Source organism: Peromyscus maniculatus, chromosome 9 (assembly GCF_049852395.1).
Source record: "Peromyscus maniculatus bairdii isolate BWxNUB_F1_BW_parent chromosome 9, HU_Pman_BW_mat_3.1, whole genome shotgun sequence".
Classification (NCBI taxonomy): Eukaryota; Metazoa; Chordata; class Mammalia; order Rodentia; family Cricetidae; genus Peromyscus; species Peromyscus maniculatus.
The window spans coordinates 115,469,260-115,487,604 of record NC_134860.1 but is presented as its reverse complement, the minus strand read 5'-3'; positions in this window follow the sequence as shown (position 1 = coordinate 115,487,604).

Sequence of the window (18,345 nt, the reverse complement as noted above, 5' to 3'; positions counted from 1 at the left end):
AACCCCCTGTACCTTATCAGACCACCACAGATTAAAGTTTCAACAACAACAGAAAGCCGACAAACTCATGGAAACTGAACAAGTCTCTACTGAATCACCACTGGGTCAAGTGGCACAGCCAAATCTGATGGGAACAGCGAAAGTCATAAAGCCAGCACAGCTGCTTGACAAAGATGCAGCAAAGCTGAGCCACGTGATGGCTGCCATGCCACTTTTGGTTTTGACCTCCCCCCATTGCATGCTTGCAGGGCTTTTGACATTTGTACAACTTGAGAATATTGGGTTGATGGAACAATTTCTTGTGAACTGTTTATGCCTTCCCAGTACTGCTCCTAAGCTTCCCTAGGAAAGTCCTAAGCATACTACCCCTCCTGCCTTTAGGGAGATATCCTTATTTACTTGAAGGTCTTCCTTATGCCTTGGAGGTTGTGGCACACATAAAGAAATCAGAGGTCTCTTTATGAGGCTATGAGATATTCTTGACACATCTGTCCCTGTACTTACTCAGGAACAAGATAATCAGAACAAAGTAAACTTAGAAAGGTCAACAAGATTCAATGGGCTGAGGAGTTGGCTACAGAGCAGATTGCAAGCCTCTTCCCACTGTACATTCAGGCAATTACATGGCATATACAGCAACAAAGCAACAATGTTAGATCTGAAGTTACCTTTGCCCTATACAGGGACTTATATTAATGAGTAAAGAATGGTGTAAAAAGATGATTTTTTAAAAAGGAGGTGTCAGGACCTCCCTTTCTTAGAAGAGCTAGCTCATGCAGAGCCAGTGTGGTGTCATATGACCAAGGAACAAAAGAATGCCAGGATTAGACATATAAACAAATTCTATAAAGATATAAAATGTAAAACATTATATTATGTCAGTATTTGAATAATAACTGCAGCAGCTTTGGCCTGAGGATTTTTCTTGGGCATTCTGACCATTAAAAGTCAATAATACACTGCTTGGGACATGGCATTCTGCCCAGGATAGCTTGGAGATTTTCTTTATGTCTTGCATTCTTGAAGCCACAAGAGCTACAAGCCTGAGAACAGGCTGTTATGTGCTTGTAGATTCTTAAAACTTGGGTTATGGGGTTAATAAGCAAAAATAATTGTAAAAGATAACTTTATCGATGATGAATAAACTTGAGAGAAAATTATTATAAAAGATAATTCTGTTCTGTCATGTTTTATCAATGATGACTAAACTTATGACCCCAGATGTACAAGAGAAAGTTAAACAAAATTGATGTGATCTATGTTTTGGAACAACATGAATCTATCTCTGCTTACTGAATTCTGTATAAAGAAGCACTCTCTCTCACTGCTAGTTTCTCGCCACCACTACGGCCTGACTCACTTCTTCCCTTGCCTACTCCTTACCTCCTCTCTAGAACCTGTCAACTGCCAGGAAGAAACAAAGAAAGAAATTAAAGACTTCCTAGAAGTCAATGAAAATGAATTCACAGCATACCCAAACTTATGGGCACAATGAATGCAGTGCTAAGAGGAAAGTTCATAGCACTATCTTCATAAAGAAATTAGAGAGATCTTATATTAGTGACCTAACAGCACGCCTGAAAGCTCTAGAACAAAAAGAAGCAAACATACCCTGAAAGAAGCAGAATGCAGGAAATAATCAAACTCAGGGCTGAAATCAATAAAATAGAAACAAAGAGAACAGTTGGTTCTTTGGGAAAATAAACAAGATAGACAAACCCCTATCCAAACTAACCAAAAAGCAGAGAGACAGAATATCCAAATTAGTAAATCAGAAATGAAAAGGAAGTTATAACAACAGACACCAAGAAAATCCAAAAAATTATTAAGTCATACTTCAAAAATCTGTACTCCACAAAATTAAAAATCTAAAAGAAATGAACAATTTTCTTGATAGATACCACTTACCAAAGTTAAATCAAGATGAGACAAACAATTTAAATAGACTGATGACCCTTAAGGAACTAGAAGCAGTCTTTAAAAGTCATTTTAGTCTCCCAACTAAAAAGGAGCTCAAGGCCATATGGTTTTAGCATGGAATCCTACCAGACTTTCAAAGAAGAGCTAATACCAATACTCCTCAAATTATTACACAAAATAAAAACAGAAGGAACATTGCCAAGTTCATTTTATGAGGCCACAGTTACCCTGATACCCAAACCACACAAAGATTCCACAAAGAAAGAGAACTACAGACCAATCTCCTTCATGAACATAGATGCAAAAATAAAATATCTGCAAACCATATCTAAGAACACATCAAAAAGATCATCCACCATGATCAAGTAGACTTCATCCCAGAGATGCAGAGCTAAAGAAAGTAAGAAAATATGTCAATATAGTCCACCATATAAACAAACTGAAAGAAAAAGACCTGTCATTAGATGCTGAAAAAGTCTTTGACAAAATCCAACACCTTTTCATGATAAAAGTCCTGGAGAAATCAGAGCTACAAGGAACATACCTAAACATAATAAAGGCACTATACAGCAAGGTCATACCGAGTATCCAATTAAATGGAGAGAAACTTAGAGCAATTCCACTAAAATCAGGGGCAAGACAAGGCTGTCCACTCTCTCCATATCTATTCAATATAATACTTGAAGTTCAAGCTAGATCAATAAGACAACTAAAGGAGATCAAGAGGATACAAATCAGAAAGGAAGAAGTCAAGGTATCCTTATTTGCAGATGATATGAGTATTAGTGAAATTATTAAGGCCACTCCACCTAGTTAAAAGGGAGGTTTATTTAGTGGCATAACTTACAAGTGAAGGGATAGGTAGGTTGCAGGGTCTGGGAAAGGCAAGTCGCAGTCCAGCGGTGTTCTTTGGAGAACTCTGCTCAGTCTACTTCCAGCGTCCAGGGTCCAGGAACCAAGAGAGCCGGCGCATCAGGATCTTGGGTCTTCAGGGTCCTCTCTTGGCCCTGCCTTGTAGGCGTGACAGTTACCGAAGCCTCAATGGGGGTTGGTACTTCCAGATCAAGGTTGGAATGGCTACCCACTACAATATGAGAATATACATAAGCAACCCCCAAAATTCTACCAGGGAACTCTTACAGTTGATAAACTGTCTTTCAGTAAAGCAGCTGGATACAAAATAAACTAAAAAACAAAACAATAACAACAAAACAGTAGCTGAGAAAGAAATTATGGAAACAACACCCTTCACAATAGCCACAAATAATATAAAATATCTTGGTGTAACTGTAGGGAAAAGGGACCAGCCAAAGAAATCCATCCTGGCCCTGAAACCAGAGCTAGTGAAAGAAACACACCCTGGATCTGGGCTCCGAGCCAGTGAAAGAAACACTTTAGCCCTGAACCTAGAACCTAACAAACAAGCCCTGACTCTGAACATTGCCAAAGAAACACACTTTGGTCCTAGAAACAGAGCCAGTGAAAGAAATACACCCTGCCCTAAAATTAGAGCCAAAAAGCTAAAAAGGACCAGTGAAAGAAACAGAGTTTGGCCCTGAAACCAGAGCCAACTCTGCCCCTGACCAACGAAACTAACCAATTCCTGAGCAGGAAAACTAACCAATCCCTGAGCATAAAACCTTCTCCCTGGAATAACTCCGCCCCTAAGAAGTTCTCTTTGCTTGTTCATTTTTGGGCTGTGCTTTCCCACCCTGGCAGAGGCAGCCACTCTCCTGGATTCCTCCTTCCCAAATAAATCTCTTTCTCAAGAGTCTTGGGTGAAGATCTTCATTCTCCAGCACATAATAGAAGAACCTTATTGAGACATCCCTTAGGAAACTGAGCAGAAAAAAACCTTGCTGAGACATACCTTAGGGGACTGAGCAAGGCAGAGCAGAAAAAGTAACAACTTTTCACCTGAGTTGGAAGAGATTGCTACATGTCTGCAGAGGTTTCACCTTGAGCAGAGTGAGGCAGAAGAAGCAACATCTTGGACCAAAGAGAAGAGGAGCTTGTAGATGTAACCAACCGTCTTATTAAGTAAGAAACACAGAACCAATGCCAAGAAGAAAGCCAAGAGATCAGAGCTAAGAGCCTTACCTGCCTGCTGCAGCTAGCCAAGAGACCTCTCTGAAAAGGGGCCTACTTCCTGTGTGTTTGTCTTTATATAGTCTTTCTGTTCTGCCTTCTCATTGGTTGTAAACCCAAACACATGACTGCCTCATCACTGCCTGTCTGTACAGACCTCCAGGTCTTCTATGGTTGGTATTAAGATTAAAGGCATGTGTCTCCAATGCTGTCTGTATCCTTGAACACACAGAGATCTACCTAGCTCTTCTACCAAGTGCTGGGATTAAAGCCATTCTCCATGAACGCCCAGCTCTGCTATGGCTTGCTATTAGCTCTGACCCCCAAGCAACTTTATTTATTAACATACAAATAAAATCACATTTGAGTACAAATAAAATACCACCATAGGAGCTCATAGAGATTGCACAGGACTGAACAAGGCCCTCTGCATACATGTTACAGTGGCGTAACACTGTCTTTCTGTGGAACTCCCAAGAGTGGAAGGAGGAGCTGTTTCTGACTCTGTTACCTGCTTTTGGAATCCTTTCCTCCTTCTGGGTTGCCACCTTCAGCCTTAATAGCAGAGGAGGTGCCTATTCTTACTGCAACTTGATATGCCTTGGCTGACTGGTATACATGGTGTTAATATTCTGACCCGCCCCTTGAAATCCCACCCCATGGCGCCGCCCTGCCTCCTGATGTAAAAGCCTCATTCTAAGGAAAAACTCCTCCCCTTCCTCTCTCTCTTCTGCTCTCTTCCTTCCTGCCATGAGGTGCGCACACCTCTCTTTTTCTCTCTCCTTTCTGTATTTTGTGTCTCTTTATCTCCTATTATAATAAACCATTTCCACAGGGAGGCAGCACCTGGGTGTGAATGACTTTCCATGCACATCATCTGCCCAGCACGTTTCCCTGCATGCGAGGATACCCTCAGGGTCCCCAAGTAATAGATCATAACACATGGGAGGCCTGTCCTTTTCTGAAGAGAAAGAAGGAGGAGTGGATGGGAGTGGGTTAGCAGAGGTTGGGGGCAGGGACTGGGAGGAGAGGAAGGAGGAGAAACTGTGTTTGGGCTGGAAAAAATTAATTAATTTCACAAAAAAGAAAAACAAAACAAAACAGAGAAAGCTTGAAAAGTATTGAGCACCCCAAAGGGAAAAGTAGCACTTAAAAAGAAAAGAAAAAAAAAGTTGCTGTGGTCATGGTGTTTCTTCACAGCAATAAAGCCCAAACTAAGAAGTTGGTACAAGGATGGGGTATTGCTGTGATAGGCTTGACTATGCTTTTGTTTGGAGGAATGTGGACTTTGGGATTTTGGATTAGGAAGCAGTTGAACACTTTAAGTGGAGCTTAATGGGCCTTACTAGTAGGAGCATGGAAGACAGTGGTGCTGAGTGTGATTTGTACTGTGGGGGCCTGGCTTAAGACATTTCAGAGCAGAAGAATTTTAGTATGTTGCCTAGAGATTGTTCTTGTGATATTTTGGTGAAGAATACTTTTTTCCCTTGTCTGAAGAGTCTGCCCTAGGCTAAAGTGATTTGAATAAATTCTATTGACAGAGGAAATCTCAAAATAGCCCAGTACAGGCACTGCCATGTGGTTAGTAGTGTTCACTCTTACAAAGTTTTATAATGGAAGGGAACAGGCTGATCAAGGGGAAAAAAAGATGCAGAACAATTTGAGGAGAAAAGAGGCACCAGGAAGTGGAAAGGAGCCCAGTCCCGTGTTCAAGGAGAGAATGGGATAAAGGGAGCAGTGAAGGCCAAGACTCCACCCAGCTAAGCTTCCAACTTGTGAAAAAGAATAAAAGAACAGCTTAGAGCCAGGTGTGGTGGCATAGCCCTTTAATCCCAGCACTCTGGAGATAGAGGCAAGCAGACCTCTAGGTTCAAGGCCAGCCTGATCTACAGAGCAAGTTCCAAGACAGCCAAGCTTAAGTAGTGAAGGAAACCATTGAAAACAGAAAACTAGTGAAGGTGTAACTGAACAAGGGAGCCATGTTCCAGCCCCAGTAAGCAGCAGAACTTGGCAGCTTCAGCCTCATGGTTCTGGATTTAAGGACAGAAGAAAGTGACTAAGGAAAGCCACTGAAACCAGGCATGTGTCAGGGTTACCCCTGAATGGAGGCCTAGAGAAGCCATTGTATGAAGCTGTGAAGGTAAAGCCTGGATTGCCTTGGAGACCCCAAGATGTTGGAGATGCCAGAGTTGTGGGATACCTGCTGAGGAGAGCTGCTATGAGGGAGTAGAAACAGCCCAAGTGAAAGAAGTATGTTAGTCATAGATAACCAGGCTACAATCCACACCCCCAGAGAAGCTAGGTAACAAGAAGGACCCTAAGAAAGATGCATGGATTGCCCTAGGAAGGGGAAATAGATGAGATCTCCTGGGGAAACTGGGGGTGGGGGTAGAAGGGAGGGGATGAGGAATGAAAACATGTGGGAATGGGATGGGTAAGTTGGGGGAAGAAAGGAAAGGGAGAGCAATGAAAGAGATATCTTGATAGAGGGAGCCATTATGGAGTTAGGGAGAAACCTGGTGCTAGGGAAATCTCCAGGAATCCACAAGGATGACCCCAGCTAAGATTCCTAACAATAGTGGAGAGGTACCTGAACTGGCCTTCTCCTGTAATCAGATTGGTGAATACCCTGTCATCACAGAACCTCCATCCAGTAACTGATGCACACGGTGATGCAGAGAGCCACAGATCTGCAGATGCAGACATCCACAGCTAGACACAGGGGCAAGCTCCAGGAATCCAGTCCAAGAGAGGGAGGAGGGATTGTACAAACAAGGGGGGTGTGTAGCTGGAGAATTTCTCTCCAGCTCCCGCCAAGTCCCGCCAGTCCTGGAGCCCACTTATAAAATAAACACACAGACTCTTACATTATTTAAACTGCTTGGCCATTAGCTCAGGCTTATTATTGTGTAGCTCTTACTCTTATATTTAGCCCATTTTTATTAATCTATACTTAGCCACGTGGCTCGTGGCTTACTGGTACCTTACATCTTCCTTGTCCTGGTGGCGGCCCCAGACAGTCTCCCCTTTCCCTTCCTGTTCCCTCAATTCACCTCTCTGTTAGTCCTGCCTATACTTCCTGTCTTGCTATTGGCCAATCAGTGTTTAATTTATATAGAGCAATTTCCACAGCAGGGGTGGGGGGTAGGGGGCCAAGATCATGATGGGGAAACCCAGAGACAGCTGACCCAAGCTAATGGGAGCTCACAGACTCTGGACTGACAGCTGGGGAGCCTGCAAGGAACCAACTAGCCCCTCTGAATGTGGGTGACAGTTGTGTGGCTTGGTCTATTTGTGGGGCCCTGGCAATGGGACTAGGATCTATCATCCCTGGTGCATAAGCTGGCCTTTTGGAGCCCATTCTCTATGGCAGGATGCCTTGCTCAGCCTTGAAGCAGGGAGCAGGAGCTTGGTCCCCTACCTTAATTTGATGTACCAGGCTTTGCTGACGGAGGCCTTAACCATTCTGAGGAGTGGATGTGGAGGGGTGAGGTAAGAGAGGTGGGGGGAGCAAGGGGAGGGGAGAGAGGGAGAATTGTGGTTGGTATGTAAAATGAATAAAAAATTTAAAATAAAAAAATAAACTACTCCAAAATAGGAAATTAAAAAAAAAAAAAAGAAGTATGCTGTAGTCAACAAAGCTGATAGTAGTTGGAGATCTGAAGAGTGCTTTGACATCAGATATGGAGATGAAGAGTGTGGAGTTTGCACAGCTGGTTTTCAGTCTTGCTTTGGTTCAGTGTTTCCTCATATATGCTCCCTTTCCTCTCTTCTGGAATGGTAATATAGATCCTGTACCATTACATGTTGGAAGTATGTGATGTTTTTTTCTTGATTTCATATGAGATTATAGTTAAGAGATTACATGAATCTCAGAAGAGACTTTGAACTATTAAACAAATTTGAGACTGCTATAGACTATGGGGACGTTTGAAGTTGGGCTGAATTCATTTCTGCATTATGTTATGGTTACAAGCCTGTGTGGGCCAGGGAGTAGAATGTGGTCTGAATAGGAATGGCCCCCATAACTCATGGGTTTGAATGCTTGGCCCATAGCGAGGGGCACTATTAGGAGATGTGGCCTTGTTGGAGGAAGTGTGTCATTATGGTGGTAAGATTTGAGGTCTGATATGCTGTGGGATGTCTTTCTGTATGCTGTGAATATATGTTGCTACCATTGGTTAATAAAGAAGTTGCTCTGGCCTGTGGAAAGGCAGAATAGAGCCAGGCGGGGAATCCAAGCAAAGAGACAAGGAGAAGAAGGCAGAGCCAGAGGAGATCCTGAGCGCTGCTGGGGAAGCAAGATGTGATGGAACACAGGTAATGTCATGAAGCCACATGGCAAAACACAGACTAATAGAAATGGGTTAAATTACGTTGTTAGAGCTAATTAATAATGAGCCTGAGCCATAGATCAGTTTGTAATTAATATTAGCCTCTGAATAATTATTTTATAAGTGGCTGTGGGACCACAGGTGGGAAAGATTCATCTAGACCATGGAGCTGGGTAGGGCTGAGAAACTTCCATCTACACTGGTATGCTCAAGCTATGCCCAGTGTGGTACACAGTCTCTCCTTCTGCTTGGTGGACTAAGATGTAGAACTCTCTCTCAGCCTTTCTCCAGCATCATGTTTGCCTGAATATTGCCACACTTCCTGCCATGACAATAATGGACTAAACCTCTGAAACTGTAAGCCATTCCAGTTAAATATTTTCTTTTGTTAGAGTTGTCATGGTATCTATTCACAGCAAACAAAAAAAAAAAAAAAAAAAAAAAAACAAAAAAAAACAAAAACAAAACCCAAACTAAGACTAATATATTATATAGAATCACTATTCTTCTTAGATATTTGATATAATTTATAGTGAAACCATCTAGGTCAGATTCCTATTTCACTAGTATTTTAATCAGAATTCATTTTCTTAAAATAGTTATAGAACTTTTGAGGTATTTATTCATTCTTCAGTGCATGTTGGTTGTCTGGAACGTTAGAAGAGGCAGTTCACCATGAATCGGGTAAGTCCTCACTACGTGCATAACTAAAGCAAACTCCCTTGTTAGTGCTTACCTTCGCAGATAACTAGAGACTTCATCCTTCTCTAGTATAAGAGAATGTCATCGCTTGGGTAAGTTGTGAGGAAAAGAGTTTACCTTGTGGTTCCAGAGTCTGGAAATCAAGTACATGGCAATGACATCAGGCAAGGCAGGCTTGAAAGGACAAATGAACACATGAAAAACAAACCAGAAAGGACTGATTAACTGTTATCATCAACCCATCCAGAGAGATTCCATAAATGGATTGGTGCCCATTTAGGTAGGTTCTGCTAATCATCTCATCAGGCTCCACTCAACACTTCTGCACTGGAGATCAAAATTCTAACAAAATTTGTAGAAACAATGAAACCACAGCAACCTTTGCATTTATCACACAGGGTAAACCCTTAAGCCCTTCCTGTCCACTTTTTAAATTACTGATGCATCAGTGTGGGCACACGTGAGTGGAACATGCATGTGCAGGTGAAGAGAGAGTTGCTCTCGCCTTTGACATTGTGGAGACACGGTCCTTCTTGTTTCTGCTGACGGAAGTGAACTCCCAGGCAATTCTGTCTCTGCCCCCCCATTTGTTTTAGGAGTGCTGAGATTACAGATGTGAGCCACCTTATCCATCTTTCTGTGAGCTCTGGAGACAGAACTCAGGTTGTCAGGCCTGTATGGCCTGTATGTCAGGCAAGCACTTTTACCCAGTATTGCTTGACATGTAGTTTCCAGAGCAGCAGCTGTTTCACCTAAATTGACAGGATTTACCTTAGTTATATGTGATTCCTTTGCTCTGCAGTCTTTCTCCCTGGATCCACCACCTACAAGATTTTCTGCAGGGTGGTAGCTTTTATTCTTACTATCGGTATTTTGTGTTTTTCTTTTTATTTTTCCCCTTTGATAATCTTGATGTAGGTTTGTAAATTTTATTACTCTTTTCAAAGAACCAGCTTTTGGACTCAGTAGTTTTTCTGTGACCAAGGTCACTAACATATATTTTTATCTTAATTTTTTTTTCTTTTCTGGTTAATTCTCAAATAAATTTTTTAAATTAAGAAATAGTTTTTTTCTTTAAGATTTTTCATTTTAAATGGTACTGTACCATTTCATGTATTTTCATGCAAGTGCCATGCGCATGCTCCCTTCCACCTACCTTGACCCTCCTTTTCTCATTTCTGCTCCCTCCTGTTAGTCCCCTGAAGTAGTTTTACTTTTTCCATGTCATCAGGACATGTGACTTTACATATCTATAAAGTCTAGGGCCACAAATGAAAGAAACCATGAAATTACCTCCACTTGTACCCATTTTCTAGTAAGTGACCTAACTTTATTCTGTTGATGGATGAGGATTCTGTTGTGTGAATAACCTATGTTTATCCATTCCTGTTACTGAGCATGTAGTTTAGCTCCATAACTTAGCTGTTGGGACCAGGGCTACTTAAGTGAAGTGGATGTTCAAGTATGTCTGTGATGTGGTCATTTGAAGTCACTTGGATGCACATGAGTCACACAGTAGATCTATATAAGTAGATCTACTTTTTGAGAGACCCACTATTGGTGCATAGGAGTTGGTTTGGTCTACGTCCTCACTAGTACTTGTATGTTTTAAAATTATGTTACTGTGTGTGGGCATGTTAACATGAGTACAGGTGTCCAAGGAGTGCCGAGCCCCCATGAGCCACCTCTGCAGCCTCTTGTTTTCTTAATGACCACCATTCTAACAAGGATGAGATGAAACATCAAAATACCCTAACATTTTTACTGCTGGTGACTAAGAGTATTGAACATTTTAAAAAGAATAGTTATTGGTGATTTATATTTCTTCTTTTGAGAACTCTGCAGTTCCTTACACCACTTTTTGATTTTTTTTGTTTGTCTGTTTAGTAAGAATTCTTCATACACTCTGGATTTTAATCTACCAGACATACAATTGGTGAAGGTTTTCTCCCACTCTGTAGGGTGTCTCTTCACTATTTCTTTTTGCTGTGCAGGAGCTTAGTGTTTCATGAAGTATCTGTCTTGGTTATGGCTTCTATTGCTGTGAAAAAACACCAAGAACACAGCAACTCTTATAAAGGAAAAACATTTAATTGGATGGCTTACAATTTCAGAGGTGTAGTCCATTATCATCATGGTGGGAAACATGGTGGCATACAGGCAGACACGGTGTGGGAGCTGAGAGTCTTATAGCTTGATAGGCAGGAAACAGAAAGTAAACCGAACCACTGGGCATGGCTTGAGTATATATGCGATCTCAGAGCCTGCCTCCACAGTGAAACACTTCCTCCAACAAGGCCATATCAAGTCCAACTAAGCCACACCTCCTAATGGGGCCAATTACATTAAAATGACTGTGGTGATATTTTATTTGTGCTGAAATGTGGTGATATCTTATTTGTGCGCTAATAAAGCTTGCCTGGAGATCAGAGGAAAAAGTCAGCCATTATAAGTAAACACAAAAGTCAGGTAATTTTAGCATACACCTTTAATCATACCACTTGGGAGGCAGGGATCTGTCTGGATCTATGTGAGTTCAAAGCCACACTGGGAACAGAGCTAGGCGTGATGGCACACGCCTTAAATTCCAACACTAGTTAACCATGGAGGTATGTACAGACAGTCAGGAAGTGACAGAGCTAGACAGGAAGAGGAAGTGATGTAGCTGGACAGAGAGAGCAATTCAGATGGCAGAACAGCAAAGCATATAGGCGTGGGTAGGTAGACAGAAGTATCTTGCATTTGGAAGCTGTGGAGTTGGTGAGGTAAGGTTAGCTGTGGCTTTCCTTATTTCCCTGATCTCTCAGGTTTCCACCCCTATATCAGGCTCCATGCTTCTTTATTTAATAAGACCATTTAGAAATTCATCTACAAATGACCACAGTACCACTTGTCAATTATTGGCATTGTCTCCTGAATGACTGGAATCCTACTGAGAAAGTTCTTGCATATGCCTCAGCCTTGAGGTGTTCGTTCTTCCTTTGCCTTCAGTAGCTTCAGTTTAGGCTACCAGTAAGAACTTCAATCCATTCGGCACTGATTTTTTTGTACAGGGTGAGATGTAAGGATCCAGTTTCATGACTTCATGTGTGGATATCTAGTGTTCTACTGCCACTTTTTGAAGATGATATCTTTTCTTTAATGTGGGTCTTTTTGTTTTTGTTTTTTGCATCTCATATGGCTGTGTGAGCATATATTTAGGCTAATATGTCTGTTTCTGTCAATACCATGCTGTTCATGTTACTATAACTTGGCAATATAACTTAAAATTGGGTCTGGCAATCCTTCCAGTATTATTCTGTTCGCTTGGGATTTCTTTGGCTATCTAGGATCTTTTATACTTCTACAAGAATTTTAGATTAAAAAAAATTGTGCAAAGAAAGGCATTAGAATTTTGATAAGAATTGCACTGAATATGCAGATTTTTATGTTTTTAACCATAATGTTGTTTTTGGTAATATATTTGTTTTCACAGGATTAATTCTTCTAATCCATGGGCATGGGAGGTTTTTCTGTCTCCTCATGCCTTTAATTTCCTTTCCCAAGTTTCAAGTTTCATTAAATAGGTCTTTGAATTCCCTGGTTGTTTATTTCAAGGTATTTTTATCTTGCTTTGCTGCTGAAAGTATTAGATCTAGGTCTCTCTCTCTCTCTCTCTCTCTCTCTCTCTCTCTCTCTCCCCCCTTCCCTTCCCTTCCCTTCCCTTCCCTTCCCTTCCTCCCTCTCTTTCTCCTTCCCTCCCTCCGTGTGGTCTTTATGGTCTATTGTGTTTTAAATATCATCTGCCAAAAAGAACAATTTGATTTTTTTCTTTTTGTATTTGTATCCTTTTCTAGTTCCTTCTTATGTCTTATTGCACTAGCTAAAATATCAATATATTGAAAAGAGGTTAAAAGAAAAAACAGACATCTTGTTTTAGTGGAAATGCATCACATTTCCCCCTATTTGATATATTGGCTAAAGATTTGTTATATATGGCTTTTATTATGTTAACATAGACCCTCTCATCCTTCACCTCTTATAATTTTGATCATGAAGGGATGTTGGTCTTGTAGGACTTTTCTGTATCTATTGAGATAATTGTGCAATTTCTGTCCTTGAGTCCATTAATATCATGATATTTATTGACTTATATATATTGAACCCTCCTCACATCTCTAGAAAAAACCAACTTGACTATGGCAAATGCTCTTCTTGATGTGATCTTTAATTGTTTGCAAGTATTTTATAGGTATTTTTTGCACTGGTCTACAATTTTCTTTGTCATTATCTGGTTTCAGTACTAGGATAATATTGACTTCCTGAAAGGTTTGGAGGACACCTAAGATGGCTGCTTAGCTGAATCGACATAACACCAAGCCACACCCCTGAATATCTATCTCCACAGACCACAATGGCTACTGAAAGCCTGAAGATCACTTCCCTTGCAGTTAACTGAGATAAATACAAAGACCCATGGCTGCACAAGGTGCTGAGAATAAAGGGCAGCAGAACCTAGACAAGACCAGCCATAGACAAGACATTGGTATCACCCCCTTAGGCTCAGGAAAGAAACACCTCGGAAGAGACTAGAAGAACATGAGCCGCAGGATGGAGATGGAGGCTGGGAAGTACCATTTTCTAAACAGGACATTGATGTTGGAACTACAAACTCACAGAATTATCCAGTTGCTTATCCACTTGTACACCCAGCAGGCACTCGTGGTTATCTCCAAACTCAGGATAATGCAGACAGCAGTGGTCAAAGCACAGGACACCTAACAAAACAGACTGATAAATGGGGGAATAGATTTACAGGGAGGAACAGGGGAGAGTGGTTAATGTGGAAAGAAAGTACAAGTGGGCGGAGGGACCAAACTACACCATGTGCATATATGAAATTATGAAAGAACAAACTACTAATAACCCACTAAAAAAAACCTAATAAAAATCTTCCTCCCTCTTTCAATAATGCCTGACCCTCCACCTTCCAATCAAGTGGCTGGTCCTTCTGTGTGGATAAACCCCACTGTGAGTCATCTTACTAGTCCAAACATCAACACTAATCACTTACAAAACTCTAAGAACTTGGATTTAGGAAGTTGTAGGGTAGAGGGGGTTATCCTGGAAGGAGTTAGAGTAAGCAAATTCTTGATTCCTTAGCCTTAATTTCAGCCTCATCTATATTAACAAAAGACTGGAAACCAACACTGTCCAAATCAATGAAAACAGGTTAAACAAATGAAAGCAAACCCATACAATGGAGCATATTATATGATGGCTACAGAATACATTACTAGGCATACAGGCAGGTGTGTGACATGTTACAACTTTAGTACATAGGTATGTTTATCCATGCATTGAGCTGTTTCTAGAAATTTAATCAGGAAAGTCCCAAGTAATAAGGTAGTATTCACAAAAGGAAAATGAGTAGCTTCTAGACCTTCTAGATCCCCTTTTAAGGCTATCTCAGATTTTTGTGCAAGATGTATATATTACCTATTCAAGAAAAAAAAACTGTATTTTCACATCTGTCTGAGACTATTAAACATGATTTATAACTTCCATATGTTCCTGATTACAGGAAGGGCCCTGGTTACACTGAATAAAACTGAGTGTACTAAGAGACAGGATTGTTTTCAGTACTCTAAATGACCTGAGCTGCTATGATGTGTTTTAGTTTCCTGTTTTCTACCAGCTACTCCCAACTACTGTCATATGGTATGTCAAAGTATTGCATGACAGCAAAGGGGAACCGCCTCTGAGGACTGGAGGAGTCGCCTCATAGCACCTGACTACAGAGCTCACACACCTGCTAGCTCCATGTACGTGAACAAAGGACATGGCAGGAACCACTGAAGCCGAGCGGGTGGTGTGGCTTAGTTAATGCTGTACTGCTCAAGAAATTTTGGGCTTTTTTTTTTCTTCAGAATTTCTTTCACTCATATACAAATAATTGTATTACTGTTGTGTGTCTGTGTGTATATGATATGTGTACACATATGTGAACTGGTATATATGTCGAGGTCACAAGAAAACTCGGCAGATCCACCTTTAGGTGGGTTCTCAGGATCAAACTCAGACTCTCATTCTTGTGTGGCAAAGCACGTTTATCTGCTGAGTTATTTCACTCACCTCAAAGATATATTTGAGAGCCAGGTGTGGTGGCTCATGTCTGTAATATTAGTACTTGAGAGGCCGAGGCAGAATTGCCATGATTTCCAAGCCAGCATGAGCTACACAACGAGCCCAGCCCGTTAGAGAACAAGACTGTCTCAGAAACATAAAAACAACAAACAAACAAACAATATATATATATATATATATATATATATATATATATATATAATCTGAGCATCTAGTATGCATTAGGGAATAATGTCCATGTACAATAAAGACAATGGACAAACTCTCTTACAACAGAAGATAGAGCCATGGGTACCAAGGAAGAAAAGACAATTATTAACTATGACAGGGCTGTGTCAGACAGAATAATGTGTCAGCAGGCAGGGTCTGATCAGAACAGGAAAGCCATTTCTTTGAATGACACTGGGATTGAACCTAGAGCTTTATGCATGGCAGGCAAGTGTTCTACAGTTGAGTTTATACAAGTGTGGACCTATTATTACACATACACACGTATGCACGCACGCACACATGTACAGACAGACATACACACACCTTGTTTTGAAATAATTCTAAACTTATAAAAAAGCAAAAAACAAACCAAACCTGATCTATGATTACCATAATGGGATACTGTATGCCCACCATCCTGCTTTCCCTTTTGAGACTGTATTGGCTATGCTGTACACGGCTGCACAGGCAGGCCAGTTTCTTCCCACACCTCTGGGTCTCCTGGCACTCCCAGAACATGCCATGTACCATGTCCACGGAGCTGGGAAGACAATTACCCAGGTGTGGATGCGGGAGGACTGCAGGATGTAAACTGCAGGGCACCCACACTGGTTCCCAACTTCACAGCAAAGCCCATCAGTTCAGTCTCAGTTCATGCATCCACGTTGGGTTTAAAGGTGGTAAACCTCTTTTCTATCTAAAGCCTCCAACCGTCTGGCTGCTTGTAACAATCCTATCATCTCAAATCAAATCCTCTAAGATTTGACACCACAGAAGCTAGATAGAAGGTGTCACGAATAATTGCACTCCCCTAAGAAAACATGTCAAGGGGGCCCGTGTTCTGCTCATGCCCAGGGTCTATTCTCACTAGCAATGACCTTGGCATTGTGTACATTCTGTTTTCATCAGATATGGATTCCTTTATTTGAGATCCTGAAGTTTCCAAAAGCAAACCCTGGACTAACTCCCCTGTCTGGCTGTAAGCAGGTTCAAGTATGAAAGTGGACTGAGTTTTCAAAGCCACTGAAGTTCATTTCAGAGTTTAGCACAATTGCAGGTCCCATTCTGAAAACATCAGCCACGCCTAAATACAAATGTTCCTTCACCCTAATGAAAAACCATGCACTGGGGGCTGGGAAGATGGCTCAGGGCTTGCTGCTCTCAGGGTACTGGGATTCTGGCACCCACAGCCAGAGGCTCTCCTCTGCCTGTAACTCCAATTTAGGGGATAAGACTCTCTCTTCTGGCCTCCACAGGTACCCGCACACATGTGCACACACTCATTAAAATTAAAAATATATAACCTAATAAATATGTTCAAAAATCATGAAAGTAAAATAAAAAAATAAAAATGTCTGGTGAGCTTCAAAGAAACATTTATTTATTCCTACTCAGTTAAATGGGTGCTTGGTTTTAATGTCTGATGTACAGTAGGCATTTATATTATTTATACATGTCAATAAAATCAACATTTTCACATTTTCTTAAAGAAAGAACAGTGCTTTTTTTTTTTTAACAGGATGGGGGTGTCCATAGACTGTTTTTAAAGGAAAAGAACCCCCTAATTTAAAGGGTATTGTCTGACAGGAGAAAGAAAGGTAGGGTAGGGACATTTCATCCTTCTGTGATTTAGAGTGATTAAGAAAAGAAAACAGATACTATTATAACATGATACTTTAGTCCTTAGATCTGTTAGGTAAGGGATAGTTTCATACATTTGTCAACAACTGTTTTTCTTGACTTAGTAACAGCTCTTACAGGAAAATATAAATTATGAGCAACTGAATATATTAAAAAACAAACAGAAACCCTGTTAAAGGTTTTGCAGACGCAAGCACATTGGTCCGTGTCCTCTGCTCTGCTCTCTGTGTGAGACTCCCTGGGCTCTCTGTGTAAGAGGACGGACTGGACTGTCCCCTTCTCACTGTTTCAGGTTTACAGAACTGTTTTGTGTGGTTTAACTGAAATGTAGTTGAATACAACAGCAGTAACTTGTAGAATTAGTGAGACACAGTGAGAGAAAAAGTTATACACAATAGTGGGCTCTATAAACCTAAAATATGCCTTACACATTTTTGTGTTAACCTGCAGCTCTCGCTTACTGAAGGACAGCCGAGTACTGTTTAGAGAGATACTTGAGTCATGGGTGGACTGTATTACTTCATCAGTTTGCTAGCTGCAAATATATTTTGCCTTTAAAATGAAGCAGAATATTTTCATTTTCCATGAAACTACATGCAAGGGAAAAATAAAGACAAAACCACAGATACTTTTTAATTGTGTTACATTACCTGAACTCTTTCATTAAAAAGTTCAATTAACAGACTATTGCACCACTTCCTGCTTAAAAGCATGATAAAAGCAGATAAAAATATTTAAAATCAGCCAAAGGTAAACAAAAAGACCCAAACGACTTGACAAACACCAACAGACATAGTAACTGCCAATCAGTAACGACTGGTCAGGGCTCTCATTTCACAGTGAGTATGACGGTCACAGAGCAGTTCTGTAATCAGGCACTTCAGAAAACTACACACTCAATCTGAGGAACACACACACACACACACACACACACACACACACACACCATGAGTGCATGCAGCTTTATTACAAAGGATTCAAGATGGCAACTACTTACAATCCAGTGCCAACATGGATTATAACAAATCCAGTGAGTATTTTGTTTTTCAATTATTCATAGAAAATTTAATCCTGATTAAGTATCCTCGGGCAGGAATTCATGGGTAGTTGATGACTGAAACCAACATTTATGTGAAATGCTCCTGTTAATGTAATCTGTGTATACAGCTTAATTATGATTGGGGATTCAATGTAAGAGAAATGAATTATCTCAGGATTAAAATTTTAGTGCCATATCACATACTACTTTTTCCTTCTTTCTTTTTAAACACAAAAAACTGTTTGTCCCTTCACCCCAGTGCTCAGATTTAAAACCCTCTCTGTT